Source organism: Bos mutus, chromosome 2 (genome assembly GCF_027580195.1).
Source record: "Bos mutus isolate GX-2022 chromosome 2, NWIPB_WYAK_1.1, whole genome shotgun sequence".
Classification (NCBI taxonomy): domain Eukaryota; kingdom Metazoa; phylum Chordata; class Mammalia; order Artiodactyla; family Bovidae; genus Bos; species Bos mutus.
In genome coordinates this window covers 34,656,370-34,671,250 of record NC_091618.1, presented here as the reverse complement: position 1 = coordinate 34,671,250, position 14,881 = coordinate 34,656,370, and positions in this window count along the sequence as shown.

The following is a 14,881-nucleotide window of genomic DNA, read 5'->3' as shown; positions in this document are numbered from 1 at the left end:
GAGAGACTGACAATCTCTATTTGTTGCTTAATGATAGTGAACCGGGAGTCTACTGAAATTCCTTGTCAGCTCCAGAACTGAAAAGGAGAGTCATTTTGAGGAGAAGATAATCTTTGAATGACTCATAAAGTTACTAGTATTTTAAAGAGTTTGCAGTAGCTTAGAAGCTTGCTGTCCAATAGCCCAAAGAGGAGAATGAATGAACTTGAAACGAGGGAATGTGATTGCCCCTTTGTCACTGAAACCTCATGCCTTTGAAATATACATTACTTGAGGGCAGAGGTGCTGATTCTACATGTAGAAATTGTGTCTGACACATAGTTGACACTCAATAGATACTTGTTGATTGACTCACTCTGAAGAAACTTAGCAAACCCTACCCTGTATAAAGAGTAAGAAGAGGCTACTGAATTGTCAACATAAGAAAGAAGCCTTAGCAGGAAGAAATTCATGACTTTGCATCCTATTTTTAAACGTTCGAATTCTGTAGGGAAGATGCATACATGGTCCAAGTAGCAAAAAAAATACAGTAGCCCCTGCATAGAACACAGAAACAATTTCTTACTGAAATCTAGAGCATTTGAAAGTTGGCTGTAGTTGAGAATGGTCACTGGCTAAGAGGAAACTGAACATAGAAAGGCTTGTCAGTAGATGTCAATGGTGCTGATCACACGTGGCAGTAGTAGTGAGATTCTGGTTACCTAGGATGGCTTTGACAGATACTTGTTGGAGGACATGACACTTGGTATAAAAAGATGCTTCTTTGGACAATTCTCATTGATTCTCTCTTTGCACACTACCTGTTGCAAAATATATATGTTGATATTTCATGTAATAATTATTGGCATGCTTGACAAACCTAGACAGCATATTAAGAAGCAGAGACATCACTTTGCCAACAAAGGTCCATATAGTCAAATTTGTGGTTTTTCCAGTAGTCATGTACAGATTTGAGAGTTGGACAATTAAAAAGGCTGAGCACTGAAGAACTGATGCTTTTGAACTATGGTGTTGGAGAAGACTCTTGAAAGTCCCCTGGACAGCAAGGAGATTAAACCAGTAAATCCTAAAGGAAATCAACCATGAATATTCATTGGAAGGACTGACGCTGAAGCTCCAATGCTTTGGTCACCTGATGCGAAGAGCCAACTCATTGGGAAAAAAAACCCTGATGCTGGGAACAATTTAGGGCAGGATGGAAGAGGGTGATAGAGAATAAGATGGTTGGATGGCATCATCGACTCCAATGGACTTGTTGTTATTGCTGTTGTTCAGTCGCTCAGTCATGTCCGACTCTCTGCGACCCCATGGACTGCAGCACACCAAGTTTCCCTGTCCTTCACTATCTCCCAGAGTTTGCTCAAACTCATGTCCATTGTCGTTGATGCCATCCAACCATCTCATTCTCTGTCTCCCCCTTCTCTCCTCCTGCCCTCAATCTTTTTGGCATCGGAGTCTTTTCCAATGAGTCGGCTTTTCACATCAAGTGGCCAAAGTATTGGAGTTTCAGCTTCAGTATCAGTCCTTCCAATGAATATTCAGGGTTGATTTTCTTTAGAATTTACTGGTTGCCTGTCCTTGCTGTCCAAAGGACTCTCTAGCTCTTAAGAGTCTTCTCCAGCACCACAGTTTGAAAGTATCAATTCTTCAGTGCTCAGCCTTCTTTATGGTCCATCCCTCAGATCCATACATGACTACTGGAAAAGCCATAGCTTTGACTATACAGACCTTTGTCAGAGAAGTGATGTCTCTGCTTTTTAATATGCTGTCCAGGTTTTTCATGGCTTTTCTTCCAAGGAGCAAGCATCTTTTAATTTCATGGCTGCAGTCACCATCTGCAGTAATTTTGGAGCCCAAGAAAATAGTCTGTCACTTGTTCCATTTTTTCCCTATCTATTTGCCATGAAATGTTGGGACCATGAGTTTGAGCAAACTCCAGGTGCCAGTGAAGGGCAGGGAAGCCTGGTGTATTGCAGTCCATGGGGTCACAAAGAATCAGACACGACTGAGCAATTGAACAACAAAGTCAGTGTGCACCAAGGGAAAGTATTTTTTGGTTTTTATGTAACCACTGGTTAAGCCACATAATAATATCTTAGAATAATAAATCGCTTTTATATTATGGATATCTTCTAATAATATTTACTATTTAATGGGCACTGACTAAGTGCTCAACAGAGTGTGAAGTGTTTTGCTCTAATCCTAAAAAAACTCATATGGTTGATAATATTATAATTTCCATTTGAAATATGAGGAAATAAGTCCTAGAGAAAAGTTAAGAAAGTCCCCCATACTCACGCATCTAATAAATTTGGATTGAAACCTAGATTTTATTGATTCAAGAGCCTGCAAGCTTGATCATTATGTTAAATTCATTAAAAAAAAGTTAAATAAAGTGAACTGTGTGCTTTCTTATTACATTGTTTCATTATTCTGCCAGTAAACAATATAGCTTAAACCAAATGTATAATAAACATGTGAATTAGGGTTTGCTGTCTTAGAATCAAGTTATTCTCCATTTACTTCATTCAACAATTCTGTACTTTACCTTCCTTATGTATTTAGCACTTCATAGAAAATACAAAGAAACATAAGGCACAGAGCCTGCCCTCAGGGATTCTGTGTCCTTGAGAATAAGAGCCCCTCCATACACATGACAAATTAATCATAAAGTCTATATTAAAGGTTCCAAAGTGAATTGTAGAGACACATGTCGCAGGTGTTCAGAAGAAACAGGAACCACTCTATGCTTGAGTCGACATGGATAGTCTTATGGGGGTGGAGATTTAATGATTTCTTAGAGTGAGAAGGACTTGGTAGATACCAAAGTAATAACCTACTTCTCTGCCTCCTTCTTCTACAGAAAAGAGGGTGAACACAGATTACAAAGTAAAAATAATCACTGATGTATCCATAGGGAAGTAATTAAACTAGTTTAAGTAGAAAGTATAATTTGTACTGGGAAACCATAAGAAAAGAAAAGGAAAATTATGAACATGTGAGAAAAGCCTTGAAGGGCCAGTCAAAGCTTTACTCTGTGGGGCAGGGGAAGGAACCCGGGACTTAGATGGTTGCAGCAAGAAGGGTTGGTTGTGCAGCAACATGGATGGAGTTAGAGATTGTCATTCTGAGTGAAGTAAGTCAGACACAGACGATCACCACAGATATCATATGTATCATTTATATGTGGAAACTAAAAAAAAAAGGACATAAATGATTTACAAAACAGTAGAGTCATGGATATAGAAAACAAACACATGGCTACCAAGGCATAAGGAGGGGGAAAGATAAGTTGGGATATTGGGATTGACATATACACACACTGCTAAGTATAAAATTGATAACTAATAAGGACCTGCAGTATAGTACAGGGAACTCTACTCAGTACTCTGTAATAGCTTACATGGGAAAAGAATCTAAAAAAATAAAAAGTGGATATATGTATACATATAACTCTTTTACTTTGCTATATACCTGAAACTAACACAACATTGTAAATTGACCGTAAGCCAATATTTTCTTTTTAAAGGGGTCCCTGGACTGAGTCAAGTGGAAGGAATCAAATAACTAAGCTCTGGTGGAGGGAAAATAAATAATAAGTACAGTGGGAGAGGGACAGATGATAGGTACATGTACGGTCAAAGAGGGAGAGGATTAAGACTGAAATCTTGGTAAATCTGAACCCTATGAAAATGCCATCTATAAAAAGTTGGTCATGTTTGTGGAGCACCATTATAGAGAAGGCATACATTTAATGGATTTAAAGAAAGCAAAGAATTTTAAATGCATTATATAACATGAGCATTCAACAAATAGTCTGAAATTGTTGATGACGGTACTCAGTTTGTTTATATTTTTTATTGGTCCACACCACAGCATGTGGGATCTTAGTTCCCCGACTAAGGATTGAACCCAGGCTCCTTGAAGCCTAGAGTCTTAACTTCTGGACTGCCAGGTAGGATATGGTACTTGGTTTTAAGGACAAAGATAAAAATGCAAGCCATACTCTGACATTCTAAAAATGAAAAGGAAGAGTCAGGTTTGCTGGGGGAAAAGGGAGGCAGAGAGAAAAAAAGGAAGTGCAAACAGTTAAAAAGTGGTGAATGCTCTAAATATCAAAGGAAGTAAATAGAAAAAAAATGATAATGATGAGTTAAAGATCTGGAGACCCAAGGACCAGTCAATTTCTATTTTCTCCACTGAGTGATATGAGAAGGGCAAAGGTGTGATCTACGCTAGATACTAAAATATACTATGATATTTTCCAAAAAAAAAAAATCCGGTCTTGCTTAAGAAAAATGTAATGAAATAAGATCATAAAATGATTATTTCATTTAACATTTTTCAGTGACAGTTATACAAACTGTGCAAGAGAAGTTTAAGAGAAATTTTATAATACATAGCATCAATAGAAAGAAAGGACTCACCGTGGGAAATGGAGACAAAATCATGAAATCAAATTTGAGAGTTGGGAAGATGTGGTGGGGGAGGGGGTGGCTGCAGTTTGGACCTTAGAGGGAGCCTGGTGGATACAGTTCACAGCATTGCCAAGAGTCGGACACAACTGCGTGACTGAGCACGCACACACGAGTAACAGGAGTTAGGGTAAGAAGTTAGTTCCAAGACTACTGAAGAACAGCACAGACATTTCCAGGGATAGGATATCAGGAGAGGTAAGCCTCTGCACAAACATGGACAGAGAAAGATAAGTTTCACTATCTTGAATAGAATGCTACTGTTTTGAAAAATTTTGACTTTGAGAGGTTCCTTGGACAAGTGGGGGTGGACGCTTCCCCGGTGGCTCAGAGGGTAAAGAATCTGCCTGCAATGTGGGAGACCTGGGTTTGATCCCTGGCTGGAGAAGATCCCCTAGAGAATGGCTACCCACTCCAGTATTCTTGCCTGGAGAATTCTATGGACAGAGGAGCCTGGTGGGCTATAGTCCATGGGATCGCAAAGAGTCAGACACAACTGAGTGACTAAAACTTTTCTCTTTTTCACTTTGGATGAGTGGAGAATGAAGGGGAGATTCTTTATGAAATGTAGGAAGCATAACAACTCTGCCTCTAGGAACGTTGTCTTCCGTAGGAAACTAAATGTCCATCTGGGAGACTTGAATAACTGACATTTTACTGCTCCTTCACTCCAGTAAGGGCTTCCCTGATAGCTCAGTTGGTAAAGAATCTGCCTGCAATGCAGGAGACTCTGTTTTGATTCCTGGGTTGGGAAGATCCACTGGAGAATGGATAGGCTATCCACTTTCAGTATTCTGGTGAGAGAGTCATTTCCTAGGCAGGTTGATAGGGAGTCTAGGGGTCCCCAAGGAGAGAGGGGTCTGGAATTCTCAAGGAGGAAGAAAGGACAAACCTTTCCTTCTCTACATTCCTTAGTATTATATAATAATAATGTATCCTGCCTGAGGACACTCTCTGGATTAAGGACAGTCTTTGGGTTAAACCTTCTGGCTAATTCTGTTATCTTAAAATGTAAATTATGGGAGTAGGTGTGGTGAGGTCTTTACAACCTCCAGACACTCTTTGGATTCATTGGAGAGTATATAACTTCGTTGTTCACACTAGCAAGCGGGTACTCTTTCTGCCCCCTTCTGATGCCTATGTCAGAAGCTTTCTCTATCTCCTTTATACTTTAATAGAACTTTATTACACAAAAGTTCTGAGTGATCAAGCCTCGTTTCTGGCCCCGGATTGAATTCTTCTCCTCCGGGGGCCAAGAATCCCTGTGTCTTCGCGTGATTCAACAACAACCTTTCACTGGCCTGGAGAATTTCATGAACTATCGGGTATCAAACAGTCAGAAGCTACTTTCACTTTCGCTTTTCACTCCAGTAAATTGAATATAATGATGTCTTTAAATCATTAGAACATTTTTAAGTGTCCCTGATATCATCAAAAGAAGAATGGATTGTTGTATATTTCTTTCTTTCCTCAGTCATCACCACAAATGATATTTCTTTTAAAGGCTTGTGTATGGAAAGAAGCGAGTATATGAATACATGGAGGGAACCCTAGTGGAGTAGTTGGTTAACCTCAGGGATTCTTTCTGCAGTACCCATTGTCTAAAACTCATGTGTTTTGACAGAAATTGGGTTCATCTAGCTCCTTTAAGGCTGTAGTCGTTAGTGATACCAATTTGAGTTATACAGTCATGATGTCAATCATAACCTAAACCAACCTAATAGGTGGAATTCCCCAGCTCAGTTCAGTTCAGTTCAGTCGCTCAGTCATGTCCGACTCTTTGTGACCCCAGGAACTGCAGCAGGCCAGGCCTCCCTATCCATCACCAACTCCTGGAGTCCACCCAAACTCATGTCCATTGAGTCGGTGATGCCATCCAACCATCTTATCCTCTGTCATCCCCTTCTCCTCCTGCCTTCAATCTTTCCCAGAATCAAGGTCTTTTCAAAAGAGTCAGTTCTTCCCATCAGGTGGCCAAGCATTGGAGTTTCAACTTCAGCATCAGCTCTTCCAGTGAATAATCAGGATTGATCTCTTTTAGGATGGACAGGTTGAATCTCCTTACAGTCCAAGGGACTCTCAAGAGTCTTCTCCAACACCACAGTTGAAAAGCATCAATTCTTTGGCACTCAGCTTTCTTTATATTCCAACTCTCACATCCATACATGACTACTGGAAAAACCATAGCTTTGGCTAAAGGACCATATTGGCAAAGTAATGTCTCTGCATTTTAATATGCTGTCTAGGTTGGTCATAACTCTTCTTCAAAGGAACAAGAATCTTTTAATTTCATGGCTGCAGTCACCATCTGCAGTGATTTTGGAGCCCCCCAAAATGAAGTCTGTCACTGTTTCCATTGTTTCCCAATCTATTTGCCATGAAGTGATGGGACCGGATGCCATGATCATAGTTTTCTGAATGTTGATTTTTAAGCCAAAATTTTTCACTTTCCTCTTTCCCTATTATCAAAAGATTCTTTAGTTATTCTTTGCTTTCTGCCATAAGTGTGGTGTCATCTGCATATCTGAGGGTATTGATATTTCTCCTGGCAATCTTGTTTCCAGCTTGTGCTTCAACCAGCCTGGCATTTCTGCATATAAGTTAAACTGGCAGAGTGACAAAATACAGCCTTGACATACTCCTTTCCAAATTTGGACCCAGTCTGTTGTTCCATGTCCAGTTCTAATTGTTGCTTCTTGAACTGAATAAAGTTTTCTCAGAAGGCAGGTTAGGTGGTCTGGTATTCCCATCTCTTGATGAATTTTCCAGTTTGTTGTGATCCACACAGTCAAAGGCTTTGGCAGAGTTAATAAAGAAAAAGTAGATGTTTTTCTGGAAATCTTTTGCTTTTTCTACGATCCAACATGTGTTGGCAATTTGATCTCTGGTTCCTCTGCCTTTTCTAAATCCAGCTTGAACATCTGAAAGTTCACGGTTCACATACTGCTGAAGACTGGCTTGGAGAATTTTGAGCATTACTTTGCTAGCATGTGAGATGAGTGCAATTGTGTGATAGTTTGTACATTCTTTGGCATTGCCTTTCTTTGGGATTGGAATGAAAACTGACCTTTTCCAGTCCTGTGGCCACTGCTGAGTTTTCCACATTTGCTGGCGTATTGAGTGCAGCACTTTCACAGCATCATCTTTTAGGATTTGAAGTAGCTCAACTGGAATTCCATCACTTCCACTATCTTTGTTCATAGTGATATTTCCTAAGGCCACTTGACTTTGTATTCCAGGATGTCTGGCTCTAGGTGAGTGATCACACCGTCATGATTATTTGAGTCATGAAGAACTTTTTTATGTAGTTCTTCTGTGTATTTTTGCCACCTCTTCTTAATATCTTCTGCTTTGTCAGGTCCCTGCCATTTCTTTCCTTTATTGAGCCCATCTTTGCATGAAATGTTCCCTTGATATCTCTAATCTTCTTGAAGAGATCTCTAGTCTTTCCCATTCTATTATTTTCCTCTCTTTCTTTGCACTGATCACTGAGGAAGGCTTTCTTATTTCTCCTTGTTCTTCTTTGGAACTGTGCATTCAAATGGGTATATCTTTCCTTTCCTCCTTTGCCTTTCACTTCTCTTCTTGTCACAGCTATTTGTAAGGCCTCCTCAGACAACCATTTTGTCTTTTTGCCTTTCTTTTTCTTGGGGATGGTCTTGATCCCTGTCTCCTGTACAATGTCACAAACCTCTGTCCATAGTTCTTCAGGCACTTTGTCTATCAGATCTAATCCCTTGAATCTATTTCTCACTTTGACTGTATAATTGTAAGGGATTTGATTTAGATCATACCTGAATGGTCTAGTGGTTTTCCCTACTTTCTTCAATTTAAGTCTGAATTTGGCAATAAGAAGTTCAGGATCTGAGCCACAGTCAGCTCCTGGTCTTGTTTTTGCTGACTGTATAGAGCTTCTCCATCTTTGGCTGCAAAGAATATAATCAACCTGATTTTGGTATTGACCATCCTGTGATGTCCATGTGTAGAGTCTTCTCTTGTGTTGTTTGAAGAGAGTGTTAGCTATGACCAGTGTATTCTCTTGTCAAAACTCTATTAACATTTGCCCTGCTTCATTCTGTATTCCAAGGCCAAATTTGCCTGTTACTTCAGGTATTTCTTGGCTTCCTACTTTTGCATTCCAGTCCCCTATAATGAAAAGGACATCTTTTTGGGTGTTAGTTCTAGAAGATCTTGTAGGTCTTCATAGAACCATTCAACTTCAGCTTCTTCAGTATTACTGGTAGGGGCATAGACTTGGATTACTGTTTTATTTAATGGGTTGCCTTGGAAATAAATGGTGATCATTCTGTCATTGTTGAGATTGCATCCAAGTACTGCATTTCGGACTCTTTTGCTGACTATGAGGGCTACTCCATTTCTTCTAAGGGATTCTTGCCCACAGTAGTAGATATAATGGTTATCTGAATTAATTTGCCCATTCCAGTCCATTTTAGTTCACTGATTCCTAAAATGTCAATGTTCAGTCTTCCTATCTCCTGTTTGACCACTTCCAATTTACCTTGATTCATGGACCTAACATTCCAGGTTCCTATGCAATATTGCTCTTAATAGCATCAGACTTTACTTCCATCACATCACATCCACAACTGGGTGTTGTTTTTGCTTTGGCTCCATCTCTTCATTCTTTCTGGAGTTATTTCTTCACTGATCTCCAGTAGCATATTGGGCACCTATCAACCTGGGGAGTTCATCTTTCAGTGTCCTATCTTTTTGCCTTTTCATACTGTTCATGGGGTTCTCAAGGCAAGAATACTGAAGTGGCTTGCCATTCCCTTCTCCAGTGAACCATGTTTTGTCAGAACTCTCCACCATGATCCATCCATCTTGAGTGGCCCTATACAACATGGCTCATAGTTTCATTGAGTTAGACAAGGCTGTAGTCCATATGATCAGATTGGTTAGTTTTCTGTGATTGTGGTTTTCAGTCTGTCTGCCCTTTGATGGGAAAAGGTAAGAGGCTTCCTGATGGGAGAGACCTCTTTGCGACCCCATGGACGGTAGCCTACCAGGCTCCATGGTCCATGGGATTTTCCAGGCAAAAATACTGGAGTGGGCTGCCATTTCCTTCCCCAGGGGACCTTCCTAACCCAGGGATCAAACCCGGGTCTCCTGCATTGCAGACAGAGGCTTTACCGTCTGAGCCACTAGGGAAGCCTGACTGAAGGGGAAACTGGGTCTTATTCTGATGGGCGGGGCCATGCTCAGTAAATCTTTAATTCAAATTTCTGTTGATGGGCAAGGCTGTGTTCCTTCCCTGTTATTTGACCTGAGGCCAAACTATGGTGTAGGTAATGAAGATAATGGCGACCTCCTGCAGAAGGTCCCATGCATGCTCTGCTACACTCAGTGACCCCAACCCTGTAGCAGGCCACTGCTGACCCACACCTCTGCCGGAGACTCCTGGATACTCACAGGCAAGTCTGGGTCAGTCTTTTGTGGGGTCACTGCTCCTTTCTCCTGGGTCCTGTTGCACACAAGGTTTTGTTTATGCCCTCCCTCCAAGAGTCTGTATCCCAGTCCTGTGTAAATTCTGGTGGCTCTATGGTGGGTTAATGGTGACCTCCTCCAAGAGGGCTTATGCCACACCCAAGTCTGGTGCACCCAGAGCCCCTGTCCCTGAAGCAGTCCACTGCTGACCCATACCTCTGCAGGAGACACTCAAACACAGGTCTGGCTCAGACTCTAAGGGGTCTCTGGGTCCTGGTGTGCACAAAGTTTGTTTGAGCCCTCTGAGAGTCTCTGGTGGGTATGGAGTTTGATTCTAAATGTGATTTTGCCTCTCCCACCATCTTGTTGGGGCTTCTTATTTGCCCCTGGGTGTGGGGTATCTCCTCACAGTTGCTCTAGCGCTGTGCAACCACAGCTCTCCTGCTCAGAGAGATTGGTTAAGAGTCAGTAGAGAACTTAAGTGGTTCAATAAGAAGGAAGTCCAAGACTTCAGGTAGTGATTTTGTTAAGAAATTTAGTCAATCAATCATTCTCTCATGCTTTCTTTTTCTAACTCCCAACCTCTTATTGTGGTTATTGGTAATTTTGTAACCACAAGGTTAACTAGCCTTGGAATACATTTGCCACTCTAGAAAGTAAACTGGAGAGAGAAACATACTGCTCCTTGGTGAATACCATAGAGCTGCCGGATCAAGCCTTGCTTGCAACTTCTGCTACAAGTGATATTCTGAGTCTGAGAGTCAATAAATTGCCTTTATTGTCAAGGCTAGTTAAGTATCATAACTGGCACCCTTTCTGAATTATATTTATACTCATCTACTAAAATGTTTTATTTTTGCCATTTATTTGAATCTCAACATGTGCTGTCTTGCACTGAATTTATTTAGCTATATTTCTTATCTTTCTGCATAGTTTTTGAGCTCCTTGAGGGCAAAGACTACAATTTATATATTTCCATCTTGCTCCTAGCTTTCAAAATATTTCTTTGCATATAGTAGTCCTTAATAAATATTTGTAAAATTAACAAATCAAACATGAAAATGTGCATTTGATCTCATTAGCATCATACTGTAGTTAACATATATTAATGATTCTTAAAACTGTTAAATAAACTGAATATGAAAACATCATTGTTTTATTGTTTCGTATTTTGCTTGTTTGCTTGTTTCTCTTCCTTGTTATAGGAAAGGCTGTGACAGGAATTTCTGTTTTCACTTTTCCCCTCAAACCACAAAAATTCCTAAGATGTCAGGACAGTTCATCTAAAGTTCTAAAGATTAGCAAGAAATTATCAGTGTTCTCAGTTCTGTTAATGTAATTCTAGCCAAAAGCCAAGTATCTTGACATTTTATTTAGCTAATGTCGTCTTATCTTAAGTAAAGGAAAGATTTACCTTAGGATTTGGATATATTGAAGAAAACTAAAGGCCAAAAGGAATCTTCTGTGGGTTAGTGTCTCAGTCCTGTCTGACTCTTTGTAACCCCATGGACTGTAGCCCGCCAGGCTACTCTGTTCATAGAATTCTCCAAGCCAGAATACAGGAGTGGGTAGCCTATCCCTTCTCTAGGGGATCTTCCTGAGCCAGGGATTGAACCCAGGTCTCTCGTATTGCAGGTGGGTTCTTTACCATCTGAGCCACCAGGGAAGCCAATAAAGGAATCTGGGTGTGTGTGTTAGTCGCTCAGTTGTGTCTGACTCTGCGACCCCATGGACTGTAGCCCACCAAGCTCCTCTGTCCATGGAATTCTCCAGGCAAGAATACTGGAGTGGCTTGCCATTTCCTTCTCCAGGGGATCTTCCCAACCCAGGGTTTGAATCCAGGTCTCCTGCATTACAGGCAGATGCTTGACTGTCTGAGCTACTAAAGTTACAAAGGAATCTACCTTGCTTTTAATTTAAGCCTTGACTCATACAAGATGTTTGACCTTGACAGAATTATTTTATTTCTCTTCATCTTAATTTTCTCATCTCTAAAATGGAGATATTTATATTATCAATCTTTTAAGATTGTGATAAGGATCAAATGAGGTCATAAAACCAAAGCACTTAGATTAATTTTAGCTATGTGCTCCATTGCATCCAACTGTTCAGAGCCCTGTGGCCTGTAGCCTGCCAGGCTCCTGCCCATGGAATTTTCCAGGCAAGAATACTTGAGTGCGGTGACATTTCCTCCTCCAAGGATTATTCCCAACCCTGGGATCAAACTCATGTCTCTTGCATCTCCTGCTTTGGCAGGCAGATTCTTTACCACTAGCGCCCCCTGGGAAGCCCAATTTTAGTTATAATAAATATTTAATGAGTACTGTTTTTCTTTTCCTTCCTCTTCCGCTCTTTCATCTTCTCTTCTACTTCTTCCCTCCCCCCCCTTTTTTTTGCTCTATCACACTGTTTCTTTTAAAATATTTACTTGTTTGTTTGCATTGGACCTTAGTTGCAGCATGCAGGAGCTTTGCTGTGTCAAGCAGGATCTTTTACTGCGGCCTACGGCATATAGACTCTCTAGTTATGGCCCGCGGGCTTTGGAGCACGCAGGCTCCGTAGTTGCGGCACATGGGCTGAGTCACTCCTAGGCATGCGGAATCTTAGTTCTCCCACCAAGGATTGAACATGCATCATCTCCGTTGCAAGTATTCTTAACCACCATACCACCAGGGAAGTCCTTCTGTTTTGATGTTATTACCATCCAACTTGGGAAAAAATTGTAGTTTTCCCCCATGTTAAGATCACTTTTTCTACTTCCAGTTTCAATTAAGCATTATGATAAAGAATCCACCTGCCAGTTTGCAGGAAATCCCAGAGACTCAGGTTCAATCCTGAGTTGGGAAGATCCCCTGGAGTAGGAAATGGCAACCCGCTCTAGTATTTTTATCTAGAAACTTCCATGGAGAGAGGAGCATGGAGAGCTACAGTCCATGGAATTGCAAAGAGTCAGACACAATTGAGCCCACAAAGGTTGCTACTTCAAGATTAAAATATGATCTTCCCCCTGCCTGGTTTAGACAAAACCTGTTTGGTCACTTTTTCAGTCTGTGCAAAAAGTCTACTTATGAGAATATTAACAAATGAAGGAGCCCTAGAAGAGAGTATCAAAGTTACAAAAATAAAATAATTACAGAAATATGAAGTACTTTTTCAGTAAGAGAAACACAGTGGTCTTTAAAATACATTTAAGACAGGAAAATTTTTAGTTCGTAAAAAAGTAGGTTTTTAAAAACTAATGTGATTTTTATTTTACCTCCGTGTTTAATAAAGTTAAATTGTGTAATTACCTTTCATTGAAATTTTCATTGCAATAATTATATACTCACATACAATTATAAGAAATAATTCAGAAAGAGCCCTACACACTCTGTTCAGTTTCTCCTGTGGTACCACTTTACCAAACTATAGTATAAAATATTATCGCAACCAGTATATTGACATTGATTCGATCCAGCCATTTTATTCAGATTCCCAGGTTTACTTTTCCTCATTTGTGAGTGTGAATACATGGTGTGGAGTTCTTCAGGATTTCCTCACCTGTGTTCATTCCTGTATTCACAACTACAGTCAAGACACTGAACTGTTCCAACATCACACCCCTGCTCCAGGCCTTCCTATACTTACTTTTTGAACAGAGGAAAATTAGAAATTAAGCACCCCAAGAAATGTGAATTCTACTACTAGATTAAGAAGGACCAGGATTATTTACAAATGATCATGTGCTTTTGATGTAAATTTCCCTGAGCAACACTCAGGAACATCTGACTCTGTGTTTTTGTAAATGTACAAATACTTTTCTCTAGCATCTCAATACCTATCTATCTCTGTCTAGAATAAAATTGAAAATGCAAGGATTCATTCATTTATTTGCTCCACATTCAACTCTCATTTATATTAATTACAGGGATCTGGTGGCTCACATGGTAAAGAATCTGCCTGCAATGCAGGAGACCCAGGTTCAGTCTCTGGGTTGGAAAAATTTCCTGGAGAAGAGAATGGCTACATACTCCAGTATTCTTGCCTGGAGAATTCCATGGGCAGAGGAACCTGGCAGGCTACTGGCCTTGGGGTTGAAAAGCGTTGGACACAACGGAGGGACTAACACTTTCACTTTCAATATTTTAACAGCAACCAAGGAGGGACTTGCAACCTGGCATAATCACACCAAACTCTTATACCTTCTCAATATAGCATTTTTAGGGCTTCCCCAGTGGCTCAGTGGTAAAGAATCCACCTGCCAATGCAGGAGATCTGGATTTGATCTCTGGGTCAAGAAGATCCCCTGGAGAAGGGAATGGCTACCCACTTCAGTATTCTTGCCTGGAAAACCCCATGGACAGAGGAGACTGGGGGGCTACCATCCATGCGGTCACAAAAGAGTCAGACGTGACTTAGTGACTAAACAACATTTTACCCATATTTATCAGACATAAATGACATTGAAGTCCATTTATGGAAATTATTAAATTAAATGTATGCTTTATATGGTTTCTATTTTAAGTCAAAAGTTATTTACATGTACTTTTCATATATGATATTACAATATACAGATTATCAGTGCTTCCTTGGTGGCTCAGTGGTAAAGAAACTGCCTGCCAATACAGGGGATGTGGGTTCAGTCCCCAAGTCAGGAAGATCCCCTGGAGAAGGAAATGGCAACTCACTCCAATATCCTTACCTGAAAAATCCCATGGACAGATAAGCCTAGTGGGTTACAGTCCATTTGGTTGCAGAGTCAGACATGACTGAGCATCTACACAAAAACAGTATTCTCTAGGAATAAAATTGTAGTCAGAAATGCCTATTAGCCAGTGAATACATTGATTAAGATATGAGAAATTATAGAAAACTTGAAATTGATGGCAGCAAAAGGAAAATGCAAGAAGATGAACTTAGAAGGTGTGCCATGAGTCTTTTAAACGATCTCAGTGCAGAGAGACCACGCATTCAGGAGC